This window comes from Bos indicus, chromosome 25, assembly GCF_029378745.1.
Source record: "Bos indicus isolate NIAB-ARS_2022 breed Sahiwal x Tharparkar chromosome 25, NIAB-ARS_B.indTharparkar_mat_pri_1.0, whole genome shotgun sequence".
In the NCBI taxonomy this organism is placed as follows: domain Eukaryota; kingdom Metazoa; phylum Chordata; class Mammalia; order Artiodactyla; family Bovidae; genus Bos; species Bos indicus.
The window spans coordinates 5,463,140-5,484,194 of NC_091784.1; the positions used below are offsets into that span (position 1 = coordinate 5,463,140).

The window sequence follows — 21,055 nt, forward strand, 5'->3', positions numbered from 1 at the left end:
TTCAGTTAAAACCCGGGAAGGAAAATTAATACAGATGTAAAGGATTTTTTTTCCTTTCTCTGAGATCAGTGTCAAGGCGGCAACTTTTTATTACTCATGTAAATTTCCTTTTTGATGGGATTGGAGAGAGGGTGTGGCTGGCTCTCGAGTGGACTGGAGATGCGGTAAGTGGTGGAAGAGGCTTCATGGAGAGACTGAACCAGTGGTCTCTGTCGTTTGAGTGGTGATTAGAGAGAGCTCTGTGCTCCGCCGCCCCCTCCCCACCTCCCAGCATCACTATCATTTGAAGCAATGCTCCCCAGGCTCCTGCTGTCTGCTGCAAGCTACTGACAGAAGAGTCTGAGGAACTGTGGGTTTTTTTGGGGGGAAGTAATTCATTGATTGGAGAAGGCAATGGCACCCCACTCCAGTACTCTTGCCTGGAAAATCCATGGACAGAGGAGCCTGGTAGGCTGCAATCCATGGGGTCGCTGAGTCGGACACAACTGAGCGACTTCATTTTCACTTTTCACTTTCATGCATTGGAGAAGGAAATGGCAACCCACTCCAGTGTTCTTGCCTGGAGAATCCCAGGGATGGCGGAGCCTGGTGGGCTGCTGTCTATGGGGGTCACACAGAGTCGGACATGACTGAAGTGACTTAGCATAGCAATTCATTGATATGAGATCCATATAACATAATAATATCCATTATAAAGCAGATAATTTTGTGGCATCGGGTATATTGTTGATCACCTTCCGCCTCATCATCCCAAAAGATGACCCCATTCGCACCCATTTCCCTTTCCCCCTCCTCCCAAGCCCTAAGTAACCACCAATCTGCTTTCTCTCTCTCTGGATTGGCCTGTTCTGGACATTTCAGATAAACGGAACCAACCATGTATGGCCTCTTTGACTGATTTCTTCCACTGAGCATCTTGTTTATGAGACTTGTCCACATGGTGGCCATGTCAGCCCTTCACCCCCTTTATGGATGGATAATGTTCCATTGCACGGACGGACCACATTTGTTTATACATTTGTCTCTTGGTGGATATCTGGGTTTTTTTCTACCATTTGGCTGTGGTCAATATTGCTTCTCTGAACATGTGTGTACAAGTATTTGTTTGGACACCTGTTTTCATTTCTTTTGGGCATGTACCTAGGAGTGGATTTGCATGGTCATGTGGTAATTCTGTGTTTAACTTTTCAAAGAACTGTATTCAACTTTGTTTAACTTCTTGGAGAACTTTCCCATCCATTACAAGAGGAAAAAGAGTCTCGGCAAGGTCTCCGGTGTTTGCTAGGATTTGAAGCCTGGCAGGCTGGCTCTTGGGCCCTTGTCTCCAACCACCATCCGTCCTGCATTTGGGGGTGCCAGCCTTGTGTAACATGTCCTGTTCTGGGCACTGCCCCGGGGAAAACTGGGGTGGAATAAGAGTGGAGGGCGCGCAGGCTCCTGTCACCTTGAGGGACTGTTGTGTCATTCATAGCCAGTCTCCCTCGGTCCATGTGGCATCTTGACCTCTACACTTTGGAGACTCTGCAGTTGCTGGGCCACTTGATCAAGCAGTCACTTGATTGGTTGATAGGTTGCTTGACCCGGGTACTCAATCTCTTTCTGTATCTCAGGGCTGACAGAGTCAACTTGACAAAATAATAACAACTCTCTGGGTATCAGCTGTGAGCTGTGTGCTACTACTTGAAATAGTCTCAGTCTCTAGACAGCACCTGCACAGACTAAATCTCTTCATCCTTCTTTTCCTACTGGAGGTGGGGTTTGGAAGCCCAGAGAGGTGAAGTAATTTGCCTACAGTCACACAGCTTGTAAGCGACAGAGATAGAATTTGAATGCAAGTCTGTGCATCTCTGCAGCCTGGCTTCTCCCAGCTGTGTCTGCAGGTTTCTCCAGACTCCTTTAGGCATTTTCCACATGGGTGTGGAGATTTGGGGGCTTTCCCAGTGGCTCAGTGGTAAAGAAACTGCTTTCAATGCAGGAGCTGTGGGAGACATGGATTCATTCCCTGGGTTGGGAAGATCCCCTGGAGGAGGACGTGGAAATCCGCTCCAGTATCCTTGCCTGGAGAATCCCATGGGCAGAGGAGCCTAATGGGCTACAGTCCATGGGGTTGCAAAGAGTCGGACACGACTGAAGCGACTGAGCACGCATACACGCACATGGTGATTTTTTTTAAAACCTCACTACTGTTTGGGCTTTCCCGGACCCACATAGTCCTTGGAACATCTTGAGATGCTGAGAACTTCTAAGTTGGTTGTGAGAAAATGAGAATTCCTATGTGGGGGCGGGGCAGGGAGGAAGACATTCCATTCTTCTCTTTTCCTGGTAAAACCACAAGGAGGCCTATTGCAGGACAGATGATCTGGTATCTACGGTCAAGGTGGTTGTTTTGAGCTGACTTTGTGCCCTGCCTTCTCAGTGCTTCGGCAGTAACTGGGGTGTGGTCCGTATTCTGTGTGTGTAGCTGTTCATCCTTCTCCCGCCAGCGGGATGCTGCACAAAACTGCACAGGGAGGCTCTCAGTCCCCAGCATTGCAGGCAGCCCAGGAAGCTGGAGACGGGAGGCTTCTCAGGTGACAGGGGAAGAGGGTGATAAGGGGTGACAAGGGCAGGTAGGTCCTGCCCCGGGGAGTCCCGGGCACCCCAGGCACCAAGCAGTTAAATGCTCTGCCTGGGGGGTAACTTCCACCAGGTTTCCTCTCCTGAGCGTGATAAAGAATGAGGGGGAGCTGGGGCATATTTACACCTGCTCCGTGCACAAGTTTCAATGGCAGTAATTCTCTGACCTTTTAAAATGGATAAATCTCCTTGGCAGTGGCATATTTCTCAAAGCTTAGCTCAGAGTGGGGGCCGAGGAGCTGGGAGACATGGCCAGACCAAGGAGAAGATTGATGAGCCCCGAGGGGTCTGTTCTGGAAACCTGCCACACCCATGGCCGCACTCGGGGTGGTCTGGGTAGAAAAAAGCGTGTTCTTGGCTGGAGTGTGAGTCCTTCCATCACCTCCCAGATGGATGAAAGCAGGCAGGCTGTTTTTCAGATTGCAGTGGATTTATTCCTTTGATCACCTGCCTTCGCCTGCCTCCTCTCTGTGAGTTCTGATGGATGCTCTGTTCCCGTGTCTCTGTTGTTCTCCGTCACGGGGAACGCAGGGCGAGAATCTTATTATCACGGGTTCTTTAACTCCCTTGCAGCATCACCAGGGAGCATAATAACCCCTGTGGTTGGCAGTTCCCTTCCTTTTATCCTCCTTTCCTTCCTCCTCCCTCCAGAGCTTCCGACCAAGAGTGCGGGAGAGCCCAGAGGGAAGGGTCTGGCGTTTTCAGACCCTCTGTGTGCCAGGTGGACTCCCGCAAGAAAGGGTATCAGTGAACGCACTTGCAGGTGGGGAGCCTCACACCCAGAGAGGGAAATTACCATCCCAGGCCACCCAGCTCTCTGGAGGCAGGACAGGGACTAAATGCAGGTTTGACCAACCATGGTGTTCATGCCTTCTGATGCTGCCTTGAGAGCCAGCAGTGAGTCTCCTTCCCAGCATCCAGGCTCCTCACTCACTTCTCAGGGTGGTTCCGGTGCCCCCATCTCACCTCCTTTCATCAGCCGTTTGTAAATTCACGGCATCCTCCCTGTTTGAGCGGCTGGGGCTGGCTTCCCAGCGATCATCTCCTAACAGGAGGAATGCTCTTTCCAGCTCAGCAAGTGTCGGTTCATAATTACCAGTGTAATTAGAGCAGGATTTACCATCTGAGCCTCTGTGGATGCTGCAAGCCTGCCAGCATAGGTAGCTCTGGTTTCGAAAGGTGTCTGGTTCCCCAGGGAACCCGAGGTGTCTTCTGGGCCCCGAAGAACCATATGGAATTACCCGCTCAAAGTACCTAGGCAGATCCAGAGGCATCCCGTGGTTCTAAGAATAATATCCAGGCACCCTGACCGGGGCTGGCTCCCAGGCACCTTTCTGACCTTGGAGGCTCTCACATCCAATGCCATCTCCTTTAAGGAGCCTCTGAGGACTGGCCAAAGAGCCAGCGTCTTTCCTGGCCCTCTCACATTCTTTCCTATTGCTCTGTTTTACCTCCTTCCTGGCACTCTGCATTATCTGGAATAGTATTCTTTTCTTTTGCTCGTGTTTATTTACTCGACTGTCTTACTAAAATATAAGCTTGGTCAAGAACCATGTCTTTCTCACTTGTCTTCACATGTCTTGTTGAATGAAAACCTGAGACCTTTGCTGACACCTTATTATTCCTGTTACACTCGGTCACACCCCATTGTTTGTCTTCACACCTCTGTTTTTAATAACTTTGTCTACTCACCTTTCTTTGTGCTTGAAGAAGGTCTGTAAAATTCCTAATAGCAGGAACCATACCTTTTATTCCATTGGAGCTGCAGCACTTTGTGTAGTACCTGGTATGGAGTAGACTCTCAGTGCACCTTGGATGGGTGGGCGGGTGGGAGTGTGAATGGATCAGTGGACAGATGGATGGGTGAATGAATGGGTGGGTAGGTGAATGAATAGATGGGTAAATGAGTGGGTAAGTGAGTATTTGGGTGGGTGGGTGGGTGGATGGATGTATGTATGGGTGGGTGGAAGTTTGGGTTGGTGGGTGAATGGGTAGATGTTTGGGTGGGTGGGTGGGTGAACGAATTGATAAATGGGCAAGTCTGGCTAAATTTTCCTGAGATACTCTTTTGAACACTTATAAAGTTGTGGTCTGTATCTGACAAACCTTATAAATTTTATAATAAAGGCCTTGGATCCTTTTTTTGTTGATCTGGGATGGGTTGGTTCAAGTCTCCCACACTACCATATTTCATTGGTTTCTCTTGGTAATGTCCATGGTTTATGTTTTATATATTTTGAGTCCATGTTCTTTGACTTACAAGGGGGATTTACTGACTAGTGCTGGTTATAGACTGAAGTTTTTATTAATATACAACGACTATCTTGAGCTTGGGTAATGCTTTCTGCCTTGGGTTTTTTTTTCTAAAATCAGTGTTGCTTTCCATCTTTGGTTTCCAAAGGCCTGGGCACATCTTTTCATTGTAACTCTTTTTAAATTTCCTCTTGGAAATGCAGATGTCTCTTGGAAATAGTCTGTGGATAGATCTTGTTTATGCTCCCCGTCTGAGAATCTTAGCCTTTTAATTGAGGAGTTCATCTCCAGTCTATATGCCATTATGTAAGTTTGACCACCTGTCATTTAAAAAGTTATTCCTTAAAAAGAACTTTTCTTGCCATTTCATTTATTTTCTGTCTCTTGGCACTGCAGATTCTGTTCGATTTGTTTTTATCTTACCTGCTGATTTGGAAGGTAGGCATCTTGTTATTAATTCTACATGTTGGTCGCCTTTCGCGTCTTTGAAAAGGAGGCTGTAACCCTTGTTTCTCTAACAGTCAAAGTCAAGAGTGAAATGGCATCTTTGAACTCCATCCAGGCACAATGAGGACCAGGAGCTCACCTGCACTTTGCATTTCTCTGCACCCTCTTTCGTGTGCCCAGGCATTGCCACTATAATTGAGACTTCAGAACTAGCGTAATGCCCGTAAGTTATCACGTTGATATGGTCATAGTAACAGATAATGCTTGCAGAGGGGTTAATATGTCTGAGGCACTGTGCTGAGCACCAGGTATAGAGTTTCTCACCTAATCTTCTAGGCAAGCCCACTAGGAACTGTCCTTCGCCTCCAATTTAAACAGTGAAAGTGAGTCTTCAGCATTTCATAACTTGCCCAAGGTCACACATCTGAGAGGGCTGTGCAGCCATTAGTACCTGGGTCTGGTTCTAGCTCTTAGCCACGCTTGTCTTGCTCACTGTCAGAGATGCCAGCTGCCAGCTGTGTGTGGCTGTGGAAGTGTATTTATACCCAGCAGCTTGTGGGGGCTCTTACCTGCTCTGTTTCTGTCTGCAGTGCCTCTTCTCCAATTAGACACTGACCCCCTACTTCCAGACCAGCATCACCCACACTGCACGTGTCGGGGAAACCCCTGGGGGCTCTGGTTAAGACGCAGAATCCAACTCAGTACATCTGGAGGGAGGCCTGAGATGCTGCATTTCTTATAAGCTCCCAGGTGATGCTGAGGCTCTTGGTCCGAGTGCCTGTCTGTGACAGCAAGAGTCTGGGTTACTCCAGAACCCTGTCACTCTGGCTGCTTAATTGGCTTGGTTTTTATCGGTGCTCTAGCTCATTACTCTTTAATGCAGTGGTTAAGCAAATGGCCCCTGAAGACAAGCGCCTTCACTCAAATCTCAGCCCAGCTGCTCACTCACTGGGAAAACAGTGCCCACTCCACTGGGTTGTTGTGGGGTTTAAGCAAAGCAAGACAAATGGAGTGTTTAGAACGGTGTCTGGCACACGGTGAGGGCAAGGTACTTGCTTGGTATTATCATTTGTTCCATTGAAGCTCTTCAATCTATCACGACACAAACCTTTCGCTACCTCCCTCCTCTCTTCCTCCTCCCTGCTCCCCAGCTCCTTTCTCAGATGATGAGGTTTGTGCAGGCCCTGTCCTTACCCTCCGGGTCCTTCCTGTTTTCCTCTGCATGAATCCTTGCCTCAAGGTGACTGGAATCTCACCTCTTCCATGCAACCTTCCTGGTCCATCTTTCTCAGTCCAGTCCCCCCAGTTAGTCTTACAAAAATGTCTTCGGCTCCACCTAGCCGTAAGAGTTCATGTTGAACTCTTTGTAAAGGATGTTTTAGTGGATGTGGATTTGGAAAATACACTTTGATAAGCTATTTTGGACTGGGGGGCAAGACCCCTGGGGGACGATTTGAGTAAGAACAGAGTGCTACTATTATTCGTGAGTGAATCGTATAAGCTTAGATTCAAAGGGAATTGGCAGAATAATAGAGGCTTTTAGAGACCATCCAGCAGGGAGAACAATGGGAGAAGGGAAAAGAGAACAAAGGAGCTGCCATTTGGAAAAAAACTTTGGGGAAAAATCAAAGATTTTTTTTTTAAAAGGGAATTGTTGGGAAGTTTTGCACCCTTGTGTGCAACATTTCCCCTTCCGTCACCTCGTGAACAGTTCAGCACCATGTCCATTTCCTCTTAGTGTTTTGCGATGTTGGTTCTGTTTGGGGGATGGTGGTGAAGTGCTAGGTATGGTCTCAAGCAGAACAGCAGGGTCAGGTTGACATGTTGGCCGCCATCTGCATTGGTAGCTCATCTACTCTGAGATGGGACTCAGGTATTAGTATCTTTGAAAACTTCTGACGTACAACCAAGGTTGGAGACTACCAACATCAAGCCACATTCCCCACATTTGTTCTGTAGGGTGTTCATGATGTTAAGTGCCCAAAGCAATTTTCTAAAAACGGTGGTGGTCAAAGCTTTGGGGAACAAAGCTAATTTGATATCTTCACTGCAGGGCTTATCAGCACCTTTACTATGCTTATAATATGCTGTGACCATACAACTTTTTTGAGAAGTATCTCTTAGCATGTGGGTACTTGATGCCTGCTTCTCTGTGGTCCCTGGAGCCCATTTCAGGGGAACTGGAAAGTTCCTCTGGGTGCTTTAACTTTGGTGTATTTGATGATGATGGTGGTGCTGGTGAAGGAGTAGTGATTTTAATTATGATCATCTCACGACCAAGCAAAGACCCAAAGAACGAAAAGGAAAAGCACAACTCGCCCCCTGGGGACAGCCCGCCCTCACTAACCAGGTGGCCCAGACTCTCACTTCCAATTTGGGAGTCGGTCTTACTTTGCATAAGTGATTGAAGTAATTGCACTGACTGTTTCTCTTAATCTACAGGATGCTGAGTAGGGATGGGACAGCTCAAGGAGTTAGTTCTGATTTTCTCTAGATTGTTTTTGTTCCCAGGCACTGCCTTCTTGTTCTCCTTAATTGCAGGCCCCACATGGAGGAGCTGGAGTACACTTGGTACCTAACTCTCCCCTCTGACCATGGGCTTATTCCTCCGGATGGATTCCTTCTGGCTCCTCTGGTGGATGCTTCACCAGCTTTCTGATTGCAGAAAGGGCTTACTAGGGAGGCAAAGTTGCAAAACAATGAGTCTTGTCCCTGAAGGGAATTTCTGGCTCTATTGTTCTTCCCCACCCATTAGGATGAAGTTTTCCGTCTGTCCACTCAGGCAGAAGGGACGTGATGGAAGGGCCATCAGCTTACCCAACCCAAATGTAGATCCCGTTCTTCTCACTGCACATCTGGGAGAAGCCAGTCTGGCTTCCCCACTTGTAGGCGACCCCTTCTTTCTGCTTCAGCGGCTCAGTAGAAAGGAAGGAAGGAATCCACAGCCCATAGAACTGAAATTCTGCATTCCTGCCTGCCTTGGAGCCTGCCAGACTTGCCCGATTCCACAGCCAGATGTTACCTCCTCCTTGGAGGCTCGGCTCCGTGGAGTCATTTCAGAGCCTTGGTGTTCTTCATCCCCATTTAGGTTAGACTGGCAAGAGGGAGTTTGATTTCTGAAAAGTGCGATGGTCTCTACACTGTCTCATCCGAGTGAACCAACAGAGAGAGGGAAGGCTGTGAGCATTTGCGGGGCTGCGGGCCGCTGGCTGTAGCGTTCCCGGCGTGCCTTCCAGTAATGGGTAATAAATGTGCAGTTATTTAATTTGGAGTCAGAGCTGCAGCATCATCGATTACCTGGAACGTCTAAAGCTCTAGACAGCAAGAGCCCCTTGCATGAAGAAGTGTGTCTGTAGCAAATCACTGAGCATTTAAAGTTAAACAGACACGCATAAGACATACACAAGGTAATTCTCATTGGCCTTATGCGTGCAGGATTAGGAGTGCCAGTGAACTCGGAGGTGCCAGCCCAACTCAGATGTGCCACAAGGATGGATGGATGGATGGAGAGCATCTGCTTCTCTCGCCAGATCCACCCACTGCTCTTCTCTACCCTCTCCATGTCCTGGGATCCTTCCCTGTATAGACCACAACACCAGGCTCTCTTGCCCACTGTTTTCTGATTGGGTTTGGGCAATAGGGAACCACAGCAGGTTATGGGAGGAGGGAGGAGAGGGCAGGGCATTTACAGACCCTGTTCCCTGCCATGGACTGCTGCATTCCTAAACAAACAACAGGCAACTCTCTCCTTCTGTGTTCAGGCTCAGAGATGGTGTGGGAGGGGGGCCAGTGGGGCAGAGCCTGAAATCCCACTGTTATCAGCCCCAGGGCACTGCATCTCTTGTGGCTGCCCTACCTGCCACCTCGACCTTTATAAACAGCCCCTTTATTAACTTCCTGTCAACTGATCCTAACTCGAGTGTACCATTTGTTCCCTCCCGAAGCCCTGGCTCATACAATGGGCAAGACATGGCTTATTTCACTTCATATAAATGGAGTCACAGTTTAAATGCCATCCTTTTAGAAAGACCTCCTTGAGGTCACAGCATCTGTTTGATTTCCTTTATGGCACTTGTCATATCTTGGTGCTGTCAGTAGACTGGCTTGTTGGCTTCTTTGTTGCTTCTTTGCCGAGAAGAAGAAATGTAAGCACAGAGAAGTTAAGTGACTTGTCTAAGGCTGCACAGCTAGATTGAGCTCTGGACTCTGATTTCAAAGACCCACCTTCCCCCAAAGCCACGCCCAGAGGCCGAGCTGCAGGTGGGGCAGTATTTTCTTAGAACCACTCCACCCCTGCTACCTGTATTCACGGTGGACAGAGAAAGTTGGCTTTGCTGAAACATCTATGAGCCTACAGTTGACTCTTCTTCCCCACCAGGCTTTTCGCCCAGGTGCAGAGGCAGAGACTGGCCGTCAGCACCCTGGGCCCTTCCCTTCTGTTTCCCTCTCCCCATCCTCCAGCTCACCCCCCAGGAGCTTCACCCCTGTCCACAAGCCCTGCGCTCTCCAGTACAGAGGTGGTTCCCCTGCCTGGGTCTGTGGAATTCCGGGGCTGCTCAGATGCTCAGGTGGCTGGGCCCTCCCCAGAGACAGGAGCTGTCTCGGATTCATGGAGCAATTTGTGATCTGGTTTCCTTTCAAGGGAGAAACACAAAAGAAATCCCTGCTGTGCTCTACAGAATTGCTAATGATGTGTATTGAAGCGTTTGTCCACAGGCTGAGGCCCATGGGGTATTTCCTCCTAATCTCCGTCTGAGGTTCCATGAAGGTTGAGATAAAAAGCACATACCTACCTGTTACATGTCTGGAAATTCCTCACTCCTCTGTGCATCATGTATGGGTTAAAAAAACCACACCCGCAGCGTTGTCTCCCCAAAACACAGGTGCAGAGGAGAATACAAAAAAATGTCCTGTGATCCCATCACCTAGGTAACTCCTGCTGACTTTATAAATGTACTTGGTTAGGCAATTCATGGGAGACAGAAAGGAACGAACTGCCTCACCCCCTGGCCACCCTATTCCAGCCTATCTTACTTCCCAACAGCTCCTGCTTTCCAGCATCTCCAGAATTCCTTCCAGAAAGCCGTGTGTGTGTGTGTGTGTGTGTGTGTGTGTGTGTGTGTGTGTGTACCACTCTGGGTGGCTCAACCTGCAATGCAGGAGACTCGGGTTTGATCCCTGGGTCCAAATCCTGCCTGGGTTGGGAAGAGCCCCTGGAGAAGGGAATAGCTTTCCACTCCAGTATTCTTCCCTGGAGAATTCCACGGACAGAGGAGCCTGGCGGTCTATAGTCCATGGGGTCGTAAAGTGTGTGTGAGTGTGAATGTGTGTGTGAGTGTGTCTGTGAATGTGTACAGCAGCCTTTAACACGGATACCAGAGTACTCACACAGAACACACTCTTTCAGATGTGATTTTCTTTTCTTGTATTTGGGAGCCCTTTCTCTATCAGCACAGTCAGCTCTATCCCTTTCTTCTCGATGGCTCTGTGAGATGGCATCTTGTGTCTGTGTCATGATTTGTTTGATCTCGACAGGTAGGCTGTTTCCACGGATTTGTCCTCAGAAACAATATTCCAGTGAACATCACTGTGTATACATCTAGTTGAAATTTGTAGAGAAATCCATGTACAGACTATATCCCCGATGGTGGAATGGCTCAGTTAAAGGTCAGAGCATTTTATTTATTAAAAAAAAAAATTCTTTACTTGGCTGTGTCAGGTCTTAGATGTGGCATTCAGTACTTTTTTTTTTTAATTTGTGGAATGAAAACTTTTAGTTGTGGTATGTGGGATCTCGTTTCCCAACCAGGGATGGAACCTGGGTCCCTTGCATTGGGAGTGTGGAGTCTTAGCCACTGGTTCACCAGGGAAGTCCCAATGAGAACATTTTAAATTCCCGCAGATATTGCAAAAGTACCTTTCATGATGGTTGTAGCTGCACACATAACCTTATCATTGAGTATCAGAGCCTGGTTCCCCACACAAGGCTAAGTACGTGCTAAGTCGCCACAGTTGTGTCCAACTCTTTGTGACCCTGAACTGTAGCCCTCCAGGCTCTTATGCGGAGAAGGCAATGGCACCCCACTCCAGTACTCTTGCCTGGAAAATCCCATGGATGGAGGAGTCTGGTAGGCTGCGTTCCATGGGGTCGCTAAGAGTCGGACACGACTGAGCAACATCACTTTAAATTTTCACTATCATGCATTGGAGAAGGAAATGGCAACCCACTCCAATGTTCTTGCCTGGAGAATCCCAGGGACGGGAGAACCTGGCGGGCTGACGTCTATGGGGTCGCACAGAGTCGGACATGACTGAAGCGACACAGCAGCAGCAGCAGCAGGCTCTTCTGCCCATGGGATTCTCCAGGCAAGAATACTGGAATGGGTTGCCACGCTCTTCTCCAGGGGATCTTCTGGACTCAGGGATCAAACCTGTGTCTCTTATGTCTCCTGTGTTGGAAGGTGGGTTCTTTACCACTAGTACCACCTGGGAAGCACCCCCACACCAGTATATTAAGTTTAAAAACACTCAAAGACTGTCACTGTTGGGAGTGGAGGATGTGGTTTGTGGTTCCTCTTGCACTGGTAGTACTTACCCTGTTGACTCCCCTTGGCTCCGTCATTACACTAGTGCCCTTTAAAGCTGGATGGGGGTCTTAAACTAAGCATCCTTCCCCAGCTCTGCAGTGAGATTACAGCTGATAACCATACACGCTGGCTTGAATCTCTCCACTGTTCCATACGACGACTGCCATGGAAACACGTTCTCAACTCTCAAGGATTCGATTATCCCCCAGCTGTGTGTCTTTCTTCTTGATCATGGCCAGTTGCTGTGTCTTAGAAAAGGAAGATACCGTGTACTTCCTTAGGCTGAAATTTCTGGTCAGTCTTTGGATTACTGTGTTCGAGTTGCTGTAACGAATAACGAGTTCATCACAGACTGGGTGCCTGAAGCAACAGAAACCAGGCTGGAAGTCCGAGATCAAGGTGCCATGGGGTCGTTTCTTCTGGGGCCCCTGTCTTCTCCATGTCCTCCCACGGTCGTCCCACTGTGAGTGTTTGTCGTAATCTCATCTTATTGGGCGGAGAAGGCAATGGCACCCCACTCCAGTACTCTTGCCTGGAAAATCCCATGGATGGAGGAGCCTGGTGGGCTGCAGTCCATGGGGTTGCAAAGAGTTGGACACAACTGAGGCACTTTACTTTCACTTTTCACTCTCATGCATTGGAGAAGGAAATGGCAACCCACTCCAGTATTCTTGCCTGGAGAATCCCAGGGACGGGGGAGCCTGGTGGGCTGCCATCTATGGGGTCGCACAGAGTTGGACACGACTGAAGTGACTTAGCAGCAGCAGCATCTTATTGGGACACGAGTCATGTTGGTTAGGCTCCCCATGTGACCTCATTTTTACCTTGATTACCTCTCTGAAGACTGTCTCTCCAAGTGCAGTCACGGTCTTAGATTCAGGAGGTCAGGTCTTTGACATATGAATTTTGGAGGGGGCACAGTTCAACCCATAACAGCTGTCCTCTTGGGTTGTGACCACGGCGTGCCCGTCCCAGGTAGGAGCCTACACTTACAGCTTTCACTACGGTGAGTCACATGACAAGACCACGGGACAGCACTTTTCACCATCACGATGTCTTTTTTGATCTCTTTTGGAGACCTATAGCCCCTGTAAGACTCGTGGCCCAGGTGGACCTTGAAGTGTCCGAGGCTGGGCAACTTGGACCTTATTACTTCTCAGGCTGTGAACCCGGATGGCTGTCCCATGCCTGGTGCTCCTGCAGGTTGAAGGAGTCTTATACACTTCACGCCACACTTAGAAACAAAGAGTTTACTTCCTGGGCCGAGGAGAAGAGGGACAGATGTGTGTTTGGCCGATTCTCCTGCCTCTTGGAGCCCAACCAGGCTTGGGTGGTGAGGTGCGACTTTTCACAGGTGAAGCCTGTGGAGGAAAGAGAGCCAGGGCAGCTCGTTGCAAAACTCAGCGGGTGAGCCAGGAAGGAAGACAAAGCAGACCTGGACTCAGATCTGATTTTCACGTTAATACCGGCCGACTGTAGGCAGGGCTGGAAGTGCTGTGTGTACGTGGACTCTGACACCATGCCCGGGTTCATTAAAAAACAATGTCTTGATCGATTCAGGACGCCGGCCAAGGGCAGAGGGCAGAGTATGTGGGGCGCTGGTGCTACTCCCGCTTCTAAGCCTGCAGGCCATCCGGGCCTCCACAGCGGTGCACAGAGTAGGCCATCCGGGCCTCCACAGCGGTGCACAGAGCAGGCCATCTGGGCCTCCACAGCGGCGCACAGAGCAGGCCATCCGGGCCTCCACAGCTGTGCACAGAGCAGGCCATCCGGGCCTCCACAGCTGTGCACAGAGCAGGCCATCCGGGCCTCCACAGCGGCGCACAGAGCAGGCCATCCGGGCCTCCACAGCTGTGCACAGAGCAGGCCATCCGGGCCTCCACAGCGGCGCACAGAGCAGGCCATCCGGGCCTCCACAGCTGTGCACAGAGCAGGCCATCCGGGCCTCCACAGCGGCGCACAGAGCAGGCCATCCGGGCCTCCACAGCTGTGCACAGAGCAGGCCATCCGGGCCTCCACAGCTGTGCACAGAGCAGGCCATCCGGGCCTGCCACAGCTGTGCACAGAGCAGGCCATCCGGGCCTGCCACAGCTGTGCACAGAGCAGGCCAGCCTGGCCTGAAGTCGCCTTCCAGAGACCTCTGCTGCTGCTGAGTTGTTTAGTCATGTCCAGTTCTTTGCAACCCCATGGCTATAGCCCACCAGGCTCCTCCGTCTGTGGAAGGCAGGAATACTGGAGTGGGTTGCCCTTTCCTTCTCCAGGGGATCTTCCAGACCCAGGGATCGAAGAAGCTGTGTCTCCTGTGTCTTCTGCATTGCAGACAGATTCTTTACCTGCTGAGCCACCTCTGGCAAACAGCAAACAACTGTTCCTGGAAGCGAGAAGGAGCCGTCTTTGGGCTGAGTGGGCTCCGGGACAGGGAATCGTCTCAGGGTCCTGATGGCAAATGAAAGATGAGAACCATTGTTCTTCCGAGACTCTGAGCAGCTTGTGGGTTAGAAGCCCCTTTTCCAACCCCTTGCTTTTGAATTTTCTCTGAGAAGTGACCACTGGGCAGTTACAGCCCATCATCTGTCACAGCCAAAGAAGTGGGTCACACATCGGTGTCACAAAGCTCTTCCCTCAGCAAGAGCTTTAATGTCTGTGGCCCTGTGTAGGGGAGTACATAAAATATTTTACAAAGCATGATGTTGGGCTAGAGGGGATTGATGCAGATATTCTCATCATCTTTCATGACTTGGGGGCTCCTAGGGTGGGGTATAGTCGCATTTTCTCTGGAGTCATTCTGGAAGCACCAGTAGCAGGGGTGGCAAGCCTGACGTTCATGCCGCCGTGCTCCTGGCAGGCATCGTCAGTCCATCAGGATGCACTCGATGGTCTCTTTGGTCTGTGAGCACTCTTCATCACTCCTCCCAAGCCTGGCTCCAGAGGCCCCTAGGGGAAGCCTTGCTCAACTAATCCTATAAGGCATGTCCCCTAACCCCGCCCTCCACCCACACTTATAACGCACTGGCTGCTGCTGCTAAGTCGCTTCAGTTGTGTCCAACTCTGTGCAACTCCGTAGACGGCAGCCCACCAGGCTCCCTTGTCCCTGGGATTCTCCAGGCAAGAGCACTGGAGTGGGTTGCCATTTCCTTCTCCAATGCATGAAAGTGAAAAGTGAAAGTGAAGTTGCTCAGTCGTGTCCAACTCTTCGAGACCCCATGGACTGCAGCCTACCAGGCTCCTCCATCCATGGGATTTTCCAGGCAAGAGTACTGGAGTGGGGTGCCATTGCCTTCTCTGATAACGCACTGGAGTTGCTTTAATTTCTAAGGCTCTTTCAGATCCAATTGTCTTTGGTTTCCACACCCTTCAGATCTCATCCTGTAGACCCACGGCTTCCTATCTGTATGACTGTCTTGGCTGTCAGACTCCATGTGTTGAAGTGTGAAATACAGTGTACCTCACTACTTCTGGATGTGCCAATTTGTCTTTATAATGCTACAGACAGGATCAGAGCTGCAATTCGCCTTTGGATCTGCTGATAAAGCACAGGCATGTCGAGTGAATACAAATATGGATGAATGTATTAGTTATCTAGCACCGTGTAACAAATTACCCCAAAACTTTGCAGCTTAAAACAACAAACATTTATCATCTCATGGATTCTGTGGGTCACAAGTTGTGCAGTGACTTCGCAGAGGCCTCTGTTTGAAGATCTCTTGCAGACTTTGATCAAGTTGTCAACCAGGAGTGCAGCCATACTGAAGCTTTGCTCGGCAGGAGTCATTTCTAAACTCACACAGGAGGCTGGTAGAGCCTCAGGTCTTCACTGACTGTTAGCTGGAGACATTAGTTGCTTGACACATGGGCCCCCCACCTCCAAAGGGAAGCTCATAGGGTACTAGCTTCCGCTAGTGAGAGAGGGCACTCAAGACAGAAGGGCAGATTTTTGTAACATAATCTTGGACATGACATCTCATTGCCTCTGCTTTATTCCTTTCATTAGGAATGAAATTAAAATAATTTCATTAGAATTAAAGCAAGCAAATGAGTGAGTTCAGCCCACACTCAAGTGGAGGGGATTATATGAGGATGTGGATACCCAGAGGTGGGGATCATTAGGGCCATTTTGGAGGTTGTCTCCATTTCCTAAATGAGGAACTAGAGGCTTCCAGAGGCTCGGTAACTTGCCCTGGCTGCCTGATTCTGAAGCCCAGGTTTTTAACCATGAGGCTCCATTACCTTTGAACAACTTTGATGAGTTTCCTTAAACACTGACAAGAACTTGAGAAGTGAATGCACAGCCTGTGTTGGGAATATAAGAACGGATGTGGGTTGGGGACCGAGATAGAATCTTTGCTTGGTTTCCTTCTCTGCCACTTAACACTGTGCCCTGAAGGATATTATTATCCTCTTGGACCTCATTTTCTCCATCTGCAGTGGAGACGATCAAAGTGGAGTTCTTCTGTTGTAGGATTTTTGTGAGAATTGAGAGAGGCAGCGTGTGTAAAGTATGCCGCTCCTGGTAGGAATTCAGTACAAGCTAGTTTCCCTTCTTCCCAATAATTTATTCTAATTTCGACAATGCTTTTCTCTCCCCTGAAGCATTTCCTTTAGGAACTGCTTTATACCAGTCATTCTTTAAAATAATAACACTTAAAACCCTATAAAAAGTGCTCTGCAACTCAGAGTGCCTCCCGACTCAGAAGTCTCTGGCAGAGACCTGACTGCAGGGCTGTCAGCTTCTGAGATCCATCCAGGGTTGTCTGACTTCCTGAAGCTGCCTGAGATGGAGAGTACATTCAGAGGGAGAGGCAAGGGGGCTCCATGATGCTTCTTGTTCTCCATCTGACCTCCAGGGTGGATGTCTTATCTTCTGAGCAAGGTGAGAGGAGCCAAGGGGACCATTGAGAAACTATGTTCTTGGCAGACATCGGTGTTCAAGTGCATGCCTGTTGGGAGTGAATGGTTTTAAGTATGGACTCCCTGGCAGGGGCAGACAGGGAAGCTGGAGGACAGGAGGTTTGGGCAGATGGCAGCAGGTGCATGGGATGCCCAGCTGCCAGTTGGCGGTCAGGTCTTGATTTGGAGGAAGCAGTGCTCTGCTCAGAGAAGTACCTGGAGTGTCTCTTTCCTTCCCGGTCAACTTGACCAGCCTGTCGGTGTTCTCTCTCTCTCTCTCTCTGAGAGTGTGAGTCCACTTGTGGTTTTACCTGGGTCACTCCCAGGAGATAGAGAAGACATTGGCCAAGACTCATGCCTTTCTTATTTCTGAGTATGAAGCAGACATTGGTGTGACTCAGATACTTTCTCCTTTTAACTTAAATTTCTCTTTTAATGGCTTCCAGGAATTTAAGAATAAAATCCAAGACTCCATTTCTGGGCTTTGCCACACCTCACCCTGCCCTCAGTGAGCTCTGCTTGCGTTTTCCCCTTGGAATGCTGATAGTGTCCATGACGATCATGGAAGGTGGTGCGGATGACGATGGTGACGTTAACGGATGGTGTTGGTGGTGGTGATGATGATAATGGGTGATGTTGGTGATACGATAACAGAGGAGGATGATGATGAAAAAGAAGGTGAGGATGGCTCTGCTGGCGCTGCTGCTGATGAGATAATGGCCAACTTATAATGCCAGTACTCCACCAAGTGCGTCACACACATTATTTCCTTTTGTCCTCGCAAGGACTTTTTCTGATAGTTTGCGTTTCCTTCACTATTTGTGTTTCCATAAATGAGGACGCCACAGTACAGCGGGATCGTCTAACTCGCCTGGCCTCACTCTGCTGGTGAGTGGCAGAGCCAAGCCTGATCTCCTGCTCTGGCTGACCCTGCGGCTCTGTGGGCAGAGCAGGGAGAAGGCTGTGGCATCTCTGCAGGGTGGCGGTCGCAGGCCACTGGCAGCCTCATACAGCTTTCTTTCCTGACCTCCTGTCCTCTCTCCCTTGACTGTGCTCGACTCTGCACTGAAGGTAAAGACTCAGGGACCATGTGGTGAGGTGAGAGCTGTTAGCTTTCTTGGAAAGAGGACAGAGGACAAGTAACTCGGCGTGAACATCCTCAGTGTCCAAGCCTTGCTCCCCACGGTGGGGACGAGATGGTGGCTTAAGTTCTAATTCAGCAAGGTAGGTAAAAAGCACAGTGTTGAGATTAGACAGGTTTGGGTTCAAATCCAACTTTTAGCCCCCACTGGCCATGTGACCTTGGGTAAGACGATGACCTTATCTCCTTGTCTTAAGACTCTTAATGGGGACTGGTGCCTACCCATATGGATGTCATGGCATGGAGTCTCCACCTGTGGAGCTGGTATTATTACCATTGGTATTGTTACTGTTTCATGAATGCAGAGCCACCGAGGAGTGGGGGCAACACCCCCTGAGCTCTAGTGTGTGGCAGATGCTTGATACTCACTGCACCGGGCACTCGTGTAAATCCTATAAGATGACAGACTTCACCGGGAAGTGGATGGCTCCCTGTGGGGTCAAGTAGCTATTTCAGGGCCATGCAGTTAATTAGGTACCAGAGTTGGGATGTGGAACTCAGAGGGCTCCCAAGCCGGTATCTTCCCTCCACCAGACCCAGGCATTCCAGATAGCCGCCAACCTTCTTGGCACCATAAGTGCTGAATCCTAGGACGTCTCAAAGCACAGAGCATCTGGAAGGAGGTCAGCCTCAGGCCTGGGCTACTGTTTCCAACTGCCGTCCATCTTGGTGCTGACCAAGATAAGTGTGACCTCGGCTATGGTCTCTCAGAGCAGAAGGTCGTGAGCTGCAGCCACTGGCCTGGCAGGACATTGTCCTCAGTTTCCCCAGGAGGCGGGGCTGGATGGCCCAAGGAGATGAATTCCAGCTGCCCTTCTGCGGTCACTCTCTCTGCTGGTGTCTAGTTATGATTGGCAGAGATGTCTGTGTATGTGTGCGTGCTAAGTGGCTTCAGTCATGTCCGACTGTGAGACCCCATGGACTGCAGCCCACCAGGCTCCTCTGTCCATGGGATTCTCAGGCAAGAATATTGGAGTGGGTTGCCATGCCCTCCTTTAGGGGATCTTCCCAACCCAGGGACTGAACCCGAATCTCTTATGTCTCTTGCATTGGCAGCAGGTTCTTTACCACTAACGACACACGGGAAGCCCCAGGAATAAGAACCACCAGTTACATTCTCACTTAGACATGGCAACCCCATGAGGGTTTACAGAAGGTTTTACCTTCTCTTTAAACAGAACTGGAATTGGAGGTAAAGTGGTTTGTTCAAGGTCACCCAGCTGGCAATGGCAGTGTCTGCACTTGAACCCAGGTCGCCCTCACTCCTGAGCACAGTGCCCTGTGCTCAGGAGTGTCTGTGTGTGTTCATGGCCTCATGGAGGAGAGAGGAGAAAGGCCTGGGAACCCAGCATTGCTGTTCTGGGCTCTCTTTCGGGTAGTATTGCTTTGGGAGGCTAAGAACTTCTGAGAACAGAATTTCCAGCCTGCCGTGGGTGGTGAGCTGAGGGCTGGGGGAGGTGAGCATGGCCAGGCTTTGCCCCGGCTCCTCTGGGGCCTCCGGCCTGTGAGCTCAGAGCATCTGCTGCTCTTCAGACGAAACTTCAAGGCGGCCTGGCCGGCGATTCCGGGCGGGAGCCGGGAGAACAGAGTTCATGAGGCCGCTGCGCCCCCTGCAGGCCATTGGGCTGGCAGTGCACCTGCCTTTGCACAGCAAGTGTTTTGCTTTTAACAACCCTTTTTTTTCTCCTCTAATTTAATGGAAGTATAATATACCTACAGAAAGGCAAACAATCTCCAGTATGGCTTGTTGATGAGTTATCACAGAGAGAATATACCCAGGACATTACCCAGGGCCACTCTCCTCCCAGCATGTACCCTCCCCAGCACTGACTTCCATAATTAATTTTACATGTTTCAGCCTCATATAAATGGAGTCACACAGTGTGCTTTCTTTTGTACCTGCTTCTTTTGCCCACAAGAAATGCACATATACGTTCACCAGATGATGTGTACAAGAATGTTTACAGTAGCATTGCTCACAGAAGCCCTAAGTCATTGACAGCGAGTGGATGAAAACACTGTAGTATATTTATACAGTGAAGTTTTTACAGCAATGGAAACAGATTAACAACTGCTATGCCCAATGAATCCTCACTGAACTTTACTTGGTGTTCACATGCTTCTTAAAACTCAACATTCCAAAAACTTAAGATCATGGCATTCGGTCCCATCATTTGATGGCAAATAGATGGGTAAAAAGTGAAAACAGTGACAGATTTTATTTTCTTGGGCTCCAAAATCACTGTGGACAGTGACTACGCCACGAAATTAAAAGATGCTTGCTCCTTGGAAGAAAAGCTATGAGAAACGTAGATAGCATGTTAAAACAGAGAGACATCACTTTGCTGACAAAGGTCCGTATAATCAAAGCTAAGATTTGTCCAGTAGTCATGTACAGATGTGAGAGTTGGACCATAAAGAAGGCTGAGTGCCAAAGAATTGATGCTTTTGAATTGTGCTGCTGGAGAAGACTCTTGAGAGTCCCTTGGACTGCAAGGAGATCAAACCAGTGAATCCTGAAGGAGATCAACCCTGAATATTCACTGGAAGGACTGATGCTGAAGCTGAAGCTCCAATCCTTTGGTCATCTGATACAAAGAGCCAACTCATTGGGAAAAAACCTTGAACCTGGGAAAGATTGAAAGCAGAAGGAGAAGGGAGTGCTAGAGGATGAGATGATTGGATGGCATCACTGACTCAATGGACATGAGTTTGAGCAGACTCTGGGAGATAGTGAAAGGCAGGGAGGTCTGGCGTGCTGCAGTCCATGGGATTGCAAAGAGTTGGACATGACTTAGTGACAACAATAACAACAACAGATACCTCTCAGGTGTGTCTTGGGAGCTGTCCCAGCAGGTAGCCCTGGGCGGGGGTGTGTGTTGGTGGGTGGGTTGGTGGGGCACTCCCTGGGTCATTCTCAGACTGCCACTGCAGAGGAGGGCAGGAGCCCAGCCCCTCAGGACAGTTCTTATACTATAAACATCCTGTAGTTCAGTTGGTCGAAAGCCTTGGCTATAAATTAGAGTCTTCCCCAGAGCTTTATAAAACAAAAGGAGAACACAAGATAAAAAACATCAGAGATTCTGATATAACTGGTCTGGGGAGGGACCGGATGTCTTTTTTT

At 49.4% G+C, this 21,055-nt stretch overlaps 1 protein-coding gene across 7 annotated transcripts in view; it reads left to right on the plus strand.

The window, feature by feature from the left end:
- RBFOX1 (RNA binding fox-1 homolog 1) overlaps positions 1–21,055 on the plus strand; it is a 2,439,741-nt gene that overhangs the window by 203,868 nt on the left and 2,214,818 nt on the right. The window lies entirely within an intron of this gene.